Raw genomic sequence first — 18318 nt, 5'->3', positions numbered from 1 at the left:
CGATTTCCTCTGCAATGCTTGGAAGTAGAAGTTATCAAAATTATTTCTTGTCGTATCAAATGTTTGTTCTGCATTGTCTCCACCACTACATGTTTTGGACAAATTCTTTGAAAAGTCTGAATCCATAGTCGGATCAACAGGGTCACTCAACCTATTTTTGAACGTTAAACACCTTGCCACCCCTAGTGTGTGCCCCCCTGCATAGACCAATTCGTCACAAAACTATAAGATTTCAAGGGAAGAAAAGGAAAGAATTAGAGCAGAATCATCCTTAAGAAACCTTCTTTTAAGGATTGATCCCAGGTCCAGCTAAATACAAAGAAGATCCCATATATATATATATATATATATATAATATATATATATATATATGTATGGGATTGGGTCACCGCTTACCGGACAAGGCAACCATGTCTTGGGCACTAAAAACCACGGAGGCCAAAGACTCTAACGAGCTCCGAGGCATTAAAAGTTGGAGCAGGCGCAATGAGAGTATCTTCAATCTTAGACCTCCTTCCATCTTTTCTTCCTTTTGGTATGTCATATACTGGACCTCCTGACTGTAATTCCCACCTCCTGACTGTAATTCCCACCATGACCAGACCATCATATATCAGTAGATGTTAAACAGGTGTTAGTACACTACACCATTAAACAGTTTTACCAATGGATTAGGTCCGTCGGTGTGAGGCATAAGAACCATTGGTAAAAATATTACCGACGGTCTCATTGACGGAATCTGTCCATTGGAATTTTGATCATCGATAATTTTTCATTCGATTGTCAATTCTGTTGATAAAAAAAAAAAAAAAAAACACTGACAGTTTTACAGATGGTGAAGCGAGCCAGAAAAAAAATTACCCGCAAGAATTTTACCGACAGATAAGTCCGTTTGTGTTTCCAATGGTATTTACCGACGGATTATCCGTCGGTGATTGTGGCAATTAAACTAGCCTGACCACGCAGGTTAGCTCGAGACCCAACCACACAGGTTAACTCAAGACCCGATCAACCCGGAACCTGGTCGGGGTTGGGTTTCAAAAAATAAAAATCAAAACCTGGATTGAATTGTTACCAAAGCAACAGCCTCTCTAGCAGCCATTGCAACAATGTCAGCGCATGAGACAACACCAGGGCATTGCTTTTCAAGTTGCTCCTTTACATCATCAATGAGTTCAAAGCCTCTCACGCTTTGATTTCCTGGAGATTCCTTCTCTGCTCTGTTATCCTTTGTTGAGTCAATCAGCACAGACCCATCACATCCCTATTTAAATTATTTCGAACAGTCCCACCAAGAAAAAAAAAATGATTAAGAGACAATTGAACTGCTTAATTTTAATGAATTAATACACACACACAGTATCAGAATCAAATATTTTGCTACATAAACATGTTATGAAATTAAGAAAAATATGAAAATCATGATTATTAATTTTGCATGAAGTACAAGTTATCAATATATACTAATTATGGATGAGTTTTTCATTTTTATTTTCTGAACCCACTTGTTTCTAGGCGACTTAACTCCATGGAGCATAATTTCCAAATATAGTTCAAGGTTAAACCGGATTAAAACTTGGATAGTGAATTAGCTAGGATTAACCAGGTCAACATATATTTTAAAAAAAAATCCTTCGAATCAGCCCCGTGAACTTGGGCTATATCCTTCCCGTGGCAGAATTTTCTGCCTTCACGTTAGATATTCAAATGGGAATATCTTGAGCTTCTGATATCGAAATCAAGTGATTCAAAAGCCAAAATTATTCAACAGGCCTAGGACTACAACTTTGATGAAGGAGTCGAAGTCAGATAAAATCTTTTTACAAAACAGAATCTAGCTCTAATTTGGTTGGTCAAAAGGGATCTCCAGGTCTAAACTCAAAAACTGATGAATACCGAGAATCCTGATATCACTGAGAGTATGAACTAAGAACAAAAATCACAAAAACTAGGCCAAAAATAGAGTTTTTTTTAGTGCAGACTCAGGTCAATATCCTTCTCACGGCAGAATTCTTTGCCTTCACGTTAGATATTCAAACGGGAACATCTTGAGCCTCTAATATCGAAATCAAGTGATTCAAAAGCTCAAATTCATCTACGCATCTAGGAATACAACTTTGATGAAGGAGTCGAAGTGAGATAAAATCTTTTTACATAACAGAAACTAGCAGTAATCTAGTTGGTCAAAAAGGTTCTTGATCTGACAATGTTGAGCATCCAAATCTGACTAAGAATCTACCTTAAGAACAATGATCCCTAGGACATAAAAAAGGTGTACGTTAATTTTTCAACATGTCATGAGTGACAGAATATACCTAGGATGGTCAGATATCGTACAAAACCGAGTAAGAATCAGAGCCTAAGTTAGAACAAAAAATTGCCATAGTAGCAGAACCATTTTTTTTAGTGCAAATTCTGAGGGATTTATTCAACCTTAAAGACCAGATAAAAAAGGAACGAATTTAGCATTATGAAGACTCCTGACCAACCTAAGAAAAACTGATGATTTTGGTAGCAAAGGGGAAGGATAAAAACAAAAACAGAAAACAGCTCAAACAAGGCTTTCGAAAAAAATATTTCTTTTTATGCTTTTGTCAATTTTCTAGTGAACATGAGCTAAACTCCTATACTCTATTCAAAAGAGGTATACACCATCTCCAGCACGCGGGGGTCCAAAAATGAGTAACAACAGAGTTTACTTAAAGAAAATGAACCTTTGCCAATAATTGTGGCTTCTGTTCCATTGGCTGTAGACATAACATATTTTTCTGATGGTTTTAATTTAGAAACAGGGGAGGTAGTGTCAAAGGACATATGATTAGTTGATCCAGAATCAATAATCCATGCACAAGATCCAATAGGCGCAGGTTTATCAGAAGACTTACCTGGTGAGTTGGAGGAGGTGTGTAATGCAGTAGCATTGGCATCCAGTAAAGATACTTCAGCTATGGCGGTGGATACTGTTGATGTAGTTGCAGTTTTGCCTTTACGTTTTGGAGCCTTGGAATGATCCCACCATTCAGGGTATCCAATCAAGTCATAACATCGAGTTTTAGTGTGCCTAGTGTCTCCACAATGAGTACAATATCTAGATGAGCCAAACAGTTTATTTCCAATATCAAAACTTCAAGATGTCACCACTGAACCAGGGTGAGTTTGTCGGATATGTGGTGTGTTTTGGCGAGCTAACATGTCCATAGAATTAGGAGCAGTCAGGTCATTTGTAAGAAGAATTCGACGATTAGCTTCACGACGAACATATGCATATGTGCGTTCAAGATCAAGGCTTGGATCCATGCGAAGGATTTCTCCCTATACTTGTTCAAATTCAGCATCAAGACCATTTAAGAAGATATGTATCCTCAATTTTTCAACTGATACTATATACATAATGATATCTTCAGGGTCCCTCATTTTAACTTTATCACGATAATCAAGTTCTTGAAATATCTCTACCAGCTCACCATAATATGTAGGAAGAGATTGACCTGATTGACGAATGGAGAAGGCACGTTGATTTAGATGAAATATTTGTGTTTCATCTGATCCGTCATAAAATGCTTTAGCAAGAACACTCCAAATTTCACGAGCAGTACGTAGGCGAAGTTACCTCTTCATGATCTCAGATGTCATTGATGTGAGTAACCATCCTTTAATTTTTTGATTTTCAGCATACCATTTCGAATAAGAGGGGTCTGTTGGTTCAGGTTGAGATGAGTAACCAATGATATAATTGAGTTTCTCACGACCAGCAATGTGCATCTCAATTATTTGGGACCAAGTGTCATAATTGGTTTCGGTGAGAATTATGCCAGCATTGAAATTAACCTGAATTCTCATATTGGACATGTATAACAGGAGAGGATGATACGAGGGTTGATTTGGTAGCCATCGTATTGAGGGATAGCTTGATTCAATAAGTTTGCAGGGATTTAGAAAACCTGCTCTGATACCATGAAGAACTGAGTTCTTTATTTCACTTTATTCATCTATGTTTCAAATCATAATTATACAGGAACACAAAGGCCTTTTATAGACCTTTGTAAAGACTCCTAACAGAATAGGAGATAAGTCTTGTAAGTGATAGATTTTGTATACAAAAGACTAATGTAGAGTTCTTAACAGAATAGGAGATAAATATAACAATCTTCTACAAAAAGTATCTGCCAAATATCTAAAAAGAAGAAAGCAAAGATGGAACTAAGATTTTAGGATGTGTAGAATTTGTCATTCTTCTCACTATTGTAATCTCTCTTTCTCCATTTGTAAACATTTTAAGTTGTACCTTACATAAAATGATATTACTCAATATTATGTTTAATGTCATCTCTCTTCAGTGTTTTCTCCTCAATGCATTGACAGGAAAGTTGCCTGCAGAACTTGCCAAGTTGGTCAACCTGACAGATATGTAAGCAGACACCTTTTCTTTTTTGTGCGCCTCTTAATTGAAGCACACGTCTATGAACCAAAAAACAAAACAAAACAATAAAAACATTGATTACTTGGCATTTTTCATGTCTTCATCTTTGGATTTACCTCGGCTGGGTGTTTTGACCCAAAAGATATGCAATCAGCCTCTCTTACCACAGGAAATGTCGCTGATTTTGATGCCCAAAAGTCTCATATTTAACATGCCCGGACTGTTTCCATCTTTCAATCTTCTATGCTGATAATTCAACCATGCACATGGATCAAATTCAGTGGAAATCATGTTATTGCAATTCTTCAAAAAATATTGTTTTTCATATGTGCATGTTCTTCATCTTTTTATCTAAATTTTATGGTAAACAATCATACTTTCAGAGAACTCTATGAGTTTGTATTTATTTGACACTTTTAGGAGGATGAATGATAACAATTTATCAGGGAAGTTACCTGCTTTCACCAGTAAATGAACACAGGTTCAGAATATCTGAATATTTGATGGTTTCTCTCATCTGTCCTCACTACACTCTATAAGTTTGCGGTAGAAAAATAGCTTTAGCAAGAGGTTAAATGTTCTCCATAAAATTGCTTAGGTTTTATATGTAGAACAGAAAACAAAGAAAGCAGAGCAAATTATTAATTCTTAGCCATGAGGTTGAGGATGGAACTTTTCATTGTTGAAGGAAACCAATTAAAGCTTGTGTACAATTGCCTGTCCCGTGCTCTATTTGTTGAGTTTATTTCTTCCATTCATCAGAAGCATTTCTTTTGGAGTTCAAAAAATAAATGTCTTTGGAGTTATTGCTTTGGAAATTGTTAGTGGTAAGAGCAACACAAACTACAGGCCAAAGGAGGAGTTTGTTTACCTTATTGACTGAGTAAGGTTATACTCTCTATAATTCTCCTTCATTCTTTGTTTAATGGTGATTGGAAAACATTTGTAAGACATTTGATGCTCATAGCAGGTTTAATGCTCATTGCAAAACATCACATTGTAATATTAAGTTTCTAACAACCAATCAAATTGTGAATCATTACTCAAATATTTGTTATAACATATTCAAGGAATTTTTCCATTTCTCATACTATTTCCATTTTTCCATCACTTAAGAATTTAACATCTCTTGTCAATATAATCACTTGAGACTTCTTTTTCTCCCTTAAATGTTGCAGAAGCAAAGTACATTCATGTCTAAAACAAAACTGTCCGTGTCCTGCTTCTAGAAATCAATAAACTTCTATAAATGCAACATTGGTTTCTCTTAGTTTGGACAAAATACATTTCTGTTCCACAGTACCTATAAGTTTATTTTAACTAGAATTTCCTTTTTTCTCTTTTTTTATGAGTAATTATCTTCATATTTTCAACATTTATCAGAATATTATTCCTTCTTCATATGGTAGTGATGAGATAATTGTCTTTGGCAGCACGGTGATGTTTTGAAAAAAAAAAGAGAGAAAATAAATAAGAAAAGACATCAATGCCTTTGAATACTTAAAATAGGTGTAAATGGATGAAGAGCATTAAGTAATTGAATAAAAGCTTAATAAATATAAATAGAAAAAAAAGATAAAGAAAGAGAAAGCTGATTTTAGAGAGAGAACCGAGAAGAAAGAGAAAAAAAGGAGAAAAAGATGAGGAGGAAAGGGAAAACAACTTGAGAAACTAAGTAAGATGAGTGAATAATATTTTATATGTTATAGAAATAATATAAATATTTAAATTATTAATATGAAATTGATCATCATTATGGATAATTATTATATTAAAGACTATATCTTGAATACCATGTATTATTATATTAAAGAGTGGAGACTACGTATTATTATAATTTTTTTTGAATTTAAAACTTACAACCATATACTATTTTATATTTAATTTTATTAAATAAATAATAATAATAAAATTAAAACTTGATTGATTATTTATTTTAATACATAGTTTATATTATTATCAGCTGGAAGCTAATCATTGAAAACGGTGGGACACAGCTTGCTTACCATCTGTAAAGCTGTAGCTTCCTGCCAAATTGTTGACTTCTGCAAAGAAAAAGACATGCCTTTACGACTTTGATAAAGTTGCTTCCAAATCGCAATGACTTTAATAGATACTATTGATTTCCAATAAAAGAGATCTCTTAGTATACCATTGATTTCCTAAATTCCCTCACCAAATTTATTAAACCTTTCTGATGATCAGTGCTGCCTTTTTCTGATTGAATCATCTCACCTGGAGTTCAACGTCTTTCTTCCTTCCAAGGTAAATTCTACTTTCTTTTCTTGTTTCTACCACTAATTATATAAGTTGCTTAATCCATAATTGAACTCGACTCATACTATAAATTCTACTTTCTTTTCTTGTTTGTACACGTATTTGTTTTGATTCTTCCAAATAAAAGTGTCCATTTGGTTATATTAAAATCGTTGACCAAGTTGTAGAACTTGTTCCTAATGATTGATTTAATTATACATGCTTTGTTTTACAGCTTCAGTTTATTTCTTATGGATAGGATGTTTGCTGGTTGTTGACGAACTGTAGAATTTGTACTTGCTCCCTTCGCTTCTGGACTTCTTTCTTTGAAGTAAGATTGAGGTATGCATGCAGTCTTTTCCTTTCCTTACATGTTTAAAAAGTAATGATTTCTTCAAAATTTTCATTTTCTTACTCGTAAAAAATAATTTCCCTTGCACAAATTAAACAATACTGGATTGATCTCTCTTTTATTTCTCTACGAAAAATATTACATGAATATTGTTTCTGTTTTTCAAAGCTGAAATTGTTGTTCAGTTCTCACAGCTTGTATTGCTACCAACTTCAATTATCATCTCTGTCACACAGCTGCAAGGGCATTCTTTTGAAGAGACAATATCAGATTATCAGACCAGAGATTTATCTCATTGTCTTCCATGGAATGCAATCCTTATTTCTGTATTGTCTCCATAAAAATGAATTTGTTATTCCCCCCTGCAGGCCACAGAAGAAAAAGGAGAAAATGGTTCTACCAAAAGGTCCATTCTGGGAGCATGTTGAGGAGATACCTGGCGGTCGTAGGCGGTGTAAGTTTTGTGGGCATTTATTATCCAATCAAACTCCGATTACCAGGTTCAAGCATCATTGGTCAGGTTTCAAAGCGGTGGCGTTACAATTTGTGACAAAGTTCCACAAGATGTTCAAGCCGCATTGTCAGCTGCTGTTGATGGTCCTCCAGAAAAGAAACGTAAAACCACAGCAACGTCAAACATTGATGGGGCTTACAACACAATTTCAACTTCTTTGCTAGAGCAAAACAGTGAAGTTGGAAACGTAGTGACTGATGCAGAAACGGAACCATGAACAGATATTTGAAATCTTCCACGGTGAGACGAGTAGCTGAACCCCCACTTTGATCTTTGCCAAATGCAGATGCAGCCATTTTCTCTTCTCTTCCTGCAAATTGTGCTCATCAGCAAAGAAAATTAGCAGATGCAACCATTTTTCTCTTCTCTTCCTGCAAATTGTGCTCATCAGCAAAGAAAATTATCTTTGAAAATCACGGTCAAGATCTTGAATATAAGAACGCAGAGCACATACATGCAAAAGTATTAGATAATAAATAGATCACACTTGAAGATTACAAGTACTGTTCTCATTGTCATTTAGCTGTCATGCCCATCTACCAAGCTGGAAATGCAATGTGTTGTCTTCTTGATAAGTTTAATGAGATTAACATGACTGTCAAGCAATAACTTGTACGAGTAGCCATTTCCAGAGGAAATTTTGAATGGTAATGCTCTTTCCAAATTTACCATTAAAAGTCACTTCCGTTGGACCATAATCAGCCAATAACCTTTTTCTTTCAATATGCACCTTCCACCTTCATGTGATGTACTCATATTTCATTGCAATTATCATTAATCCTGAACGTTTATCTCTAATCACCTCCATATATATAAGATAATTCTCTTGATTTATAATGCGAAAGGCATAACATACCTCAACATATATAAATTAACAGAATCCCCTGTTGTTTTGTTCAGGGTTTCACTATTTCTCTTTTTAACCCTAGGAACATCTTGATCCAGACCCTCCAGGAATCGAAGAGCAAGAATAAGATTAAACAGTTATCCAAATATGTAAGACAGAATCAACACCAGTAGAAAGAAATAAATACCCGAAGAGATAATATTCAATCTTTTATGGTAAGTCATGTTACTGTAACAAGACAAGTTTCTATGAGCTCGATCGACAGCCTGTTGTTGTATTTTTATGTTATTTAGAATTAATGGATGTTGATGTATTTTGTATCCAAGAACTTTAGAGCTCGAATTGTAATGACATCCTGTAACCTAAGTACTTGTACGTGAATTTTAGTATAACATCTATGTGGCCTTATGTGTGCTGTTTCTGCTACTTAGATATTAACTAATATTCCATGTTAAGACATAGTTATTGAATATTAAGTTTGTATTTTAGAATCTACTTAGATCCAGGGGCTCTGTCAAGGTTGCTTTCTTTCTACAAACCAAATCACTTATTCACAATCCCCAGATCATAACAAATAATCAGTTGATTAATCGGATAATAAAACTAAATTAGTGCCTCTTAGCCTGCTTCTTCTTAGCTTCGGTTGGCTATTCAACAACTTCAGCATCTAAATCATGACAAGCAATTAAAACCCACCTAGCAAATGACAAAAATAATTGTCTTATTATGCAAAGATTATGGAACTGAGCTAACCCGAAGTCATCTTGACTTTACCATCAACTACAGCGTGGAAACTTATAAGAGCCACCGGCAAAATCCTCCTCGCACTCTCCACTGCATGTATCGATTCAAAAAACAACTGGTTTCTTAAAAGAAATCAAAGAACCCATAATTTTAAACCCCAAAATCAATTCAAGAACACAAAATTAGAAAAAACCCAGGAAAAAACTCGATAAGAAAAGAAATAAAGCAAAGCCAGGTTTCTTGAAAATCTCCAAATTCAAATTAATAACACAAAATAAGAAAAACCCAAAACATTAGAAGAAAAAGAAGAAGAAGGAACGCAAGTAAATACCATTTAACAAAACCATTGCCATCTTTAGCACGAACAAGTGAAGCAGCAGCAGTATTAGCATACCCATCAGTAGGCTCGGCGTCTCCTCTTTTCCTCGTCATTTCTTCTTCTTCTTTCTGGTGAGAGAGTTTACCAACGGGTAGAGACGGGTTTTTAATAGGAAAAGTGAAGATAAAAGGAGACGGAAATCTCAGTTATGACGGTTATAAAATGGCGCCAAGTGGTCGGTTTTGGTATGAGAGGGAAATGATTTGGACATGGACAGATGAGTTGGAATACTTACCCACCATTGGATTTTTCTCATGTTCTTATATCAACGACTCAGATTGAATCTCTCATTTTCGGCTCGCCCTTGAAGAAACTCTTGCAATGTATATGGTCCAAAAGTTAGAGGTATTTAAGATGATTAATTAATTATAAACCATATATAGTTTCATCTTTTATGTTATTAAATCTTCTTTTTTATCCTATTGTCAAAGTATATGTCTAGTTTTTTTAGTGATTAAGAATGTACTTTCAATATCAGTCTGATAAAGATATTTTTAGACTAACTAGAACATTAATTGATCTATATGAAATTTAGTGTTTGAGTGATTAAGGATGTGCTTTGGATATTAATTGGCTTGTTTCATTTGACAATTTTATGTTATTTTTCATGTGATTTAATTTTATAATTTCACGAAAGAAAAAAGAGAAATGGGTGAAGAAAATAAAATTTTATAATCTTACAATCATATGTGTTTTATCTTCTGAGCTTTGTCAAGTTTTGAATTCCTTTTATCTTCTGACTCTTTTCTCCTTATCTCCAATTTTCATTTTTTCTTCAATTAATGGATTGATCCTATGTATGTAAATGAAAGTTAGAGAACTTTGACGTCTGACATCCGTTACCAGTAGTCCTATGTGTTATACCATCAATTTTATGGTATGTAAGATAAGATGTAAGGTAAGATTAAAATATAATTATTATGAGATATAAGATAAGATTAAGAGATAATTATTCGATAATTAAGAACCATCATAAAAAGAATTTGTATGAGGGTAGTTATAACATCTTTTGTACGAGATCGTGAAAAGAAGACAGCATCAACGCCTGTCTGAGATCATGGATATTGGCGGTTGATATGCTCAGCTATTTAAAGGAAGCAAGGCAACTCAACGGGGATCAATCAATTAAAATCAACTCAAACTCAAACTCAAATTAGTAAATTGTAGTTTTATCAAATTTCTAAAACTTTTTAAACTTAAAATCACTTAGACAATAACTTTGTAAGTGATAGAATAACAAGTGATAGTTAAGTAGGTTCACAATTTTAAATGCTATAAATCAAAAATACCAAAACAATATTACCTAGTGGGTTGTTAATTACCTAAGCTCTCTCACCTGCAAGTCTTTGTATTGGAGGAGTGGAATCTTGAAATTAATAATAGAAAAGCACAATATGTTCCGATAACAGTTAAAGGTAAGGAAGTGGCATGCTTGAGGAAGTTGGAAAGTTTGGAATGCCATTTTGAAGGTTACTCAGACTACGTGGAGTATCTCAAATCTCGGGATGAAACCAAATCACTAACAACATACAAAATTCTTGTAGGACCACTGGCTAAGTATCATTATAGTGATGATTATGATTATCATTATGATTATGATTATGAGTATGATGGTTCCGGAAGGAAAACAAGTTTTTGGGGCAACTTGAGTATCGACAGAGATGGAGGTTTTCAGGTCATGTTTCCAAAGGACATTCAACAACTGAGTATTGATGATAATGATGATGCAACAAGTTTATGCGATTTTTTATCTCTAATAAAGAATGCAACTGAACTGAAGGCTATCAATATTTCTAGTTGCAATAGCATGGAGAACTTGGTTTCATCTTCTTGGTTCCGCTCTGCTCCACTACCATCTCCATCTTACAACGGTATATTTTCTGGTCTTAAGAAGTTCTTTTGCTCTCGATGTAGTAGTATGAAGACGTTGTTCCCTCTTGTCCTGCTGCCAAACCTGGTAAAATTAGAAGAGATTACAGCTACAGAATGTTAGAAGATGGAGGAGATAATAGGTGGAACAAAATCAGACAAAGAAGGGGTTATGGGTGAAGAAAGCAGCAGCAACAATGAGCTCAAACTCCCAAAGTTAAGATTTCTGACATTGAAGCGTTTACCAGAACTGAAAAGCATTTGCAGTGCAAAACTGATTTGCGATTCTATCAAAGTAATTGAAGTACAAAATTGTGAGAAGATGGAGGAGATATTAAGTGGAACAAGATCAGATGAAGAAGGGGTTATGGGTGAAGAAAGCAGCAGCAGCAGCATCACCGATCTCAAACTCACGAAATTAAGATCTCTATTATTGTTTAAATTACCAGAACTGGAAAGCGTTTGTAGTGCAAAACTGATTTGGGATTCTCTCAAAGTGATTGCAGTTTGTAATTGTGAGAAGCTGAATAGGTTACCAATATGTCTTCCATTGCTTGAAAATGGCCACCCATCTCCTCCCCCTTCTCTTCAATTTATCAATGCAAGTCCAAAAGAATGGTGGGAGTCAGTAGTGGAGTGGGAGCATCCTAACGCTAAGGATGTCCTTCGTCCCTTTGTACGATCTATGTATAGAGGATAAGTGACGACAATGCCCTTAATATAATATTAAATTAAAAGTAAGCATTGTTGTTTTAATTGGATTAAGCTTAAGCTATGTGTCTACTTAATGACTGATGTGTTTATTATATTAATAGGTTTGACATTTATCTAGAGAGTACAACGTCAAATATAAGACAGTGGTGGAGTAGATGAATGATGATAGTGCCCTTAATATAATATTAAATTAAGAGTAAGCATTGTTGTTTTAATTGGATTAAGCTTAAGCTATATATCTACTTAATGACTGATGTGTTTATTATATTACCTGAAAGACATTTATTTAGAGAGTACAACATCAAATGCAAGATAGGGGAGCATGCGATGTCATCCGTCCCTTTATGGAGTTTTCATTCGTAAGCATTCATGTGAAACTCTTGTAAAGTTGTAATTAAAAGTAGCTCGCTCATATTAATATCAAATTTGTAGTCAATCAAGATTTTTTTTAGCTCGCTCATATTAAAATCAAATTTGTAGTCAATCAAGATTTTTTTTTAGATAATTGACAAAAATTAATGTTTTTATAGCGTAGATGGGAGATGCATCTTTGGCCATTGCAAGATGTTCTGTAGCAAAAAATCTAGTGAGAAATTTATGAAAAATGAAAAAAAAAATGTGCAAAAAGTTATTATAAATTAATACATACAATGCGTATGTGGAATTTTCTTAGCCTTGGCATGGCAAATTAACAGTAATGGTTCGTTGAAGCCGCCAGCTACCATCGATCAACTAGCGTCTTCATGCAAAAACACAAAAAAACATATTTTAATATTATTTTGATATATTAATATTAAAAATAATTTTTAAAAAATTAAAATATTAAAAAATTTAAAAATTAAAATTAAAATAATACTGCACTATCAAACAAGTGAAATAAAACTATTCAACACTTCAAGAGCATCAAGCATCAAGGAAGATCATTGGAGGTGTGCTATAGAGTATAAATCATTGTGTATAATACCATATAATTGCATATAAGGTGAGTGACATGAAATAAGCCCTTTTCTTGTTTACTTGTTAATAAATGATTCGATAATATTTTACAAATATTAATTAGTAATAAAATAAATAAAAATATAAAAAATTTAATTGCATAAGATATTTGGTTACAAAGAAAAAACCTTTTAAAGAACTCAAAGATTAAAAAAAAAACCCTTAAAGGTAGCAAAATACAAAATAAATCATTTTCACCAATTTGAAAGACTACAAGAAAAGTATCTCCGCCCATAAATTGTTTTTGTTTATGCTACCTTATTTGTTGAGACAATGAACCAAATTAAATCTTTTACCGCAATAACTTGCTAATAAATTTAAAAATCTTTAAATTATTGTAATCTTAACTAAAATATTCACTTGCAACTTTTCCTAGTTGTCTGCATTGTATAGTTCTGGCTTTTCAAAGATCAATTTTTTTTTTTTGATAATTTCCTATAAACTTTTCATGTGTCAAAAATATATGCGTATATGGGAGATGCATCTTTGGTCATTGCAAGATGTTCTGTAGCAAAAATTCTAGTGAGAAATTTATGAAAAACGAAAAAAAAAGTGCAAAAAGTTATTCTAAATTAATACATACAATGCATATGTGGATTTTTTCTTAGCCTTGGCATGACAAATTAACAGTAGTGGTTCGTGGAAGAAGCCGCAAACAACCATCGATCAACTAGTATAGGTGAGGGGTCTTCATGTAAAAAAAAAAAAAAAAAAACATTTTAATATTATTTTGATATATTAATATTAAAAATAATTTTTAAAAAATTAAAATATTATTTATAAAAATACAATCATTATTTTAATTTCAAACATCCCTGAAGAAGTGTCATGCATTTTCATGTCCTTGCCATGATAAATTTGACAGTAGTGATTCGTGGAAGATACTGCCAGCTGCAACCAACCAATTGATAATTGCGAGGGAGTGATCCTCTATTTTAAGGTTGAATGTATCTCATTATTCCACACATAGTTTTGAAACCCGACCCGGTCATTGACCCGGTCAAGTGATCGGGTCACGGGTCAGATGAGTTGACCCGGGTTAACCCGGGTCAACCCAAAAAAACTATATAAAAAAAAAAAAAAAATTTCCTTATTTATTGCCCCGATAGCTTTGGATACTTTTTTTCGCACGGTACGAAGTCCCCCTCTCATCAAAAGCTGTATCATTATCACTCTTTACCTTTTGTGTTGTTCTTTTGTGGTTCGTCCTTTTGTGGTTCGTCTTTTTGTGTTGTTCTCTTTGTTCTGTCTGTGTGTTTATTTCCTGGGTTTTCCTCTCTCTCTCTACTGGTTTTTTTTTTTTCTTGTGTTCTCCTCTGGGTTTTCTGTCGTCCGTCCTCTGTCCCTGGTCTTTTGTTTTTGCGTTCTAGTCTCTCTGTTTTCGTTTGCCTACTGTGTTTGTGTTCTGAAGACGAAGGCAAAGCTGGGGTACGCTGGCCTTTTATTCTCCTCCCCTGTTTCTGTCTCGTTTGGTTCTCCAGTCGTCCCCTCTGTTCTCTGTTTCTTTTTTTCTCTTCGTCATTGCCCCGGTTCGTGGCGTTTCTCTGGCTTTTATAAGGCCAGAGAATGACATGTGGTGGTAACGGCATGCATCGTGGGGGGAGGGATAGTAGCCGTGAGAAGTGCCCCATAACTGAAACAATTTAGTGCTTTTACTGCTGAAACGTTTCCACTGCCTTTGCTGCTGAAACAGTTTCTGTGGAAGAAGTCAATGAATAGTTTTTCTACAACGGCACCGTTTTCCAATTCATATGAGGTTTCGTCTCTGTTTTTTTTTTGTTTAATCTCCTTTTTCCCAATCGGAAGTCGACCATGGAAACCCCTCCAACCGAAAGAGCAGGCAAACTTCACGATGACAGGGAAAACAAAAAAAAAATTGAGCGGCTCTCACCCGGGTCTTGCCGGGTTAGCCGGGTCCCGGGTTGACCCGCCGGGTCGCCCGGGTCTGACCGGGCCAATTCCCAAGCGGGTTTTGGCCTCCACCCGGACCGGTCCCATGCCCGGGTCGGCCAAAACCCCCTTGGGAATTGGCCCGGTCAGAACCGGTCGACCCGGCGGGTCAACCCGGGACCCGGCTAACCCGGCAAGACCCGGGTGAGAGCCGCTCAATTTTTTTTTTGTTTTCCCTGTCATCGTGAAGTTTGCCTGCTCTTTCGGTTGGAGGGGTTTCCATGGTCGACTTCCGATTGGGAAAACGACCGCCTACTCCGATAACAGTTAAAGGAAAGGAAGTGGGATGCTTGAGGAAGTTGGAAACTTTGGTATGCCATTTTGAAGGTTACTTAGACTACGTGGAGTATCTCAAAACTCGGGATGAAACCAAATCACTAACCAAATACCGTATTCGTGTAGGACTACTGGATAAGTATTATAAGTATTATCATGATGATTTCAGAAGGAAAACAATTGTTTTTGGTAACTGGAGTATCGACAGAGATGGAGATTTTCAGGTCATGTTCTTGAAGGACATTCAACAACTAGGCATTGATAATTGTGATCATGCAACAAGTTTATGCGATTTTTGGTCTCTAATAAAGAATGCAACTGAACTGAGGCTATCAACATTAGTGATTGCAATAGCATGGAGAGCTTGGTTTCATCTTCTTGGTTCTGCTCTGCTCCACCACCATCTCCATCTTATAGTGGAATATTTTTTGGTCTTAAAGGGTTTAGATTTTATGATTGTAAGAGCATGAAGAAGTTGTTCCCTCTTGTCTTGCTGCCAAGCCTCGTAAACCTGGAATGCATTAGCGTTGGTAACTGTGAGAAAATGGAGGAGATAATAGGTGGAACAAGATCAGATGAAGAAGGGGTTATGGGTGTAGAAAGCAGCACCGATCTCAAACTCCCCAAGTTAAGATCTCTGCAATTGATTAGATTACCAGAACTGAAAAGCATTTGCAGTGCAAAACTGATTTGCGATTCTCTCCAATTAATTCAAGTAACGAATTGTGAGAAGCTGAAGAGGATGGGAATTTGTCTTCCGTTGCTTGAAAATGGCAAGCCATCTCCTCCCCCTTCTCTCAGAGACATCTATCCAAGTTCAAAAAAATGGTGGGAGTCAGTAGTGGAGTGGGAGCATCCTAATGCGAAGGATGTCCTTCGTCCTTTTGTAAAGTTTTAGGTATGATATGAGTCTGCCCTTAATATAATAAAATATTGAATTAAGTTCAGGTGCTTACTGGTTTTATACTTTGATTATATAAATATAATAAAATATCGAATTAAGTTTAGGTGTTTGGAAATGGTTATGCAGGATATGGAGCTACGTCGGAAAATGGCTATGGTGCAGCTTCATCAGCATAACTCGATGAAGAAGATTAATAAAGTATGGAATTAATTTAGCTGCTGCTACTTCCGTTTCGAGGATCAAATGGCATTTGTCTCAAGTCAGGTGGCGTGGTGTTGCAACTTGTAGTAAAGTGCCTGAAGACGTTCAAGAAGCAGCTTTACAAGTCCTTTTTATATGAAGCTGTGTGTCTCAAGTCAGGGGGCGTGGTGTTGCGTGGTTGATTGTTGTGTTTAATTGATGATTTAGTTGATTATGGAAGATTGTGATGATTTTGAGTTATGAATTGTGTAAATGGTGAAATTTGAGTTAGAAATCAGGGGAGAACAGTGGGTTCCTGTTAAAATTCTGGAATGGAGGTTGAAGATGACACAAATTCAATTTGGTCCCTCAATTTGCGAAAATTACAGTTTAGTCCCCGAACTTTGGAAAATTGCAAATTGGTCCTTGGAGATATTCCGAGATTCTGAACAGAATAACATATGAATTATGGGTAGAATTACTGTATAGATAAGAGAATTTAACACTTTCAATTTGGTCCTTCAATTTAACAAAAAATACAATTTGACCCTAAAAATTTGGTAAAATTCCAGAATGGTCCCTGAAGTATAATGATACATCCTGGACAGAATTGAGGATTAATTAAGGTCAGAATTTCAGTATATTCATGGATTTATGACAAATTTCAGTTTGGTCCTTCATTTGACAAAAGTTACAATTTAGCCCTAAAAATATGGAAAAATTCCAGATTAGTCCCTAGCTGTAATACTAGCTTTTTCAGATTATTTTGATGAATAATTAAGGGTTATTTAGTGAATTATTACCAATTTTATTAGTTGTTTTTATTATGGATTAGATTTCGGGAAAACCGTTAGATTTTGAGTTTTTGAGAAAATTGACTAGTTAATTCAAAAACATATAGGGTAACGGTATACACCCTTAGTTAAGTGTATTAAATAGGTTAAATGTTCTTTTGAATCATTTTTGAATATGTCTCCTTTGTATTCAGATAATCCTGATATTCTACCGGCAGGACGTCAGTAGTATTTTCTTCGGTTTCAGCTTGTGAGTGTTGTTTGCTTTTAAGTCAGGTGAGTGGATAATTTTCCATATACATGAGAAATAATATAAATATTTGATTTGTTAATATGAATTAGACAATTACTACCAAGACCCTCTTTTTGGTTGTGACATTATATATATAGAACTCATTCCCAAGATGAATAAAATTTCGAAGTTTGATAATGAGCTAAAAAATAATACATTATCTTTTCCTTGCATTACTTGTAATCAGTCCAAAAAACTCAAATTAGAACCCTAAAGCGTAAAGCATGGTGATAATTGGGCTGAGAGAGCGGTGCCTAAGCTGGTCCCCGTAGCCTCTCTCTTTTCTCTGATATTACTCAATATTATGCTTAATGTCATCTCTCTTCAGTGTTTTCTCATTAATGCATTGACAGGAAAGTTGCCTGCAGAACTTGCCAGGTTGGTCAACCTGACAGATATGTAAGCAGACACTTTTTCTTTTTTTGTGCGTCTCTAAATTGAATCACAGGTCTACAAACCAAAAAACGATAAAAAAAAAAAAAAAAAAACAGATATGCAATCAGTCTCTCTTACCACAGGAAAGTTGCTGATTTTGATGCCAAAAAGTCTCACATTTAACATGCCCGGATTGTTTCGATCTTTCAATCTTCTATGCTGATAATTCAACCATGCACGTGGATCAAATTCAGTGGAAATAATGTTATTGCAATTCTTCTGTTTTTCATTTGTATGTTCTTCATTTTTTTATCTAAATTTTATGGTAAACAATAATACTTCCAGAAAACTCTCTGAGTTTGTATTTCTTTGACACCTTTTAGGAGGGTGAATATAATAATTTATCAGGGAAGATGACTGTTTTCTTCAGTATATGAACACAGGTTCAGAATATCT

General features: G+C 34.9%; 2 long non-coding RNA genes across 3 annotated transcripts; both read left to right on the top strand.

Annotated features, from left to right (window-relative positions):
* The first annotated feature begins 6535 nt into the window (after positions 1 to 6535).
* LOC140955005 (uncharacterized) lies at positions 6536 to 8783 on the top strand. 2 transcript variants are annotated; one of them, XR_012168723.1, is made up of 3 exons: positions 6536 to 6685; positions 6936 to 7018; positions 7397 to 8783. It is a non-coding gene; the product is annotated as an uncharacterized lncRNA (long non-coding RNA). The 2 variants fall into 2 exon arrangements; XR_012168724.1 differs by having other exon boundaries at positions 6912 to 7018.
* Positions 8784 to 15287: 6504 nt separating this feature from the next.
* LOC118031218 (uncharacterized) lies at positions 15288 to 16662 on the top strand. Its single transcript, XR_004684485.1, has 2 exons — positions 15288 to 16215; positions 16348 to 16662. It is a non-coding gene; the product is annotated as an uncharacterized lncRNA (long non-coding RNA).
* Positions 16663 to 18318: the final 1656 nt, after the last annotated feature.

The sequence above is a fragment of the Populus alba genome, chromosome 19, assembly GCF_005239225.2.
Source record: "Populus alba chromosome 19, ASM523922v2, whole genome shotgun sequence".
Classification (NCBI taxonomy): domain Eukaryota; kingdom Viridiplantae; phylum Streptophyta; class Magnoliopsida; order Malpighiales; family Salicaceae; genus Populus; species Populus alba.
The sequence above is the reverse complement of the archived record's forward strand: the minus strand, read 5'-3'. Positions and strand labels throughout refer to the sequence as shown.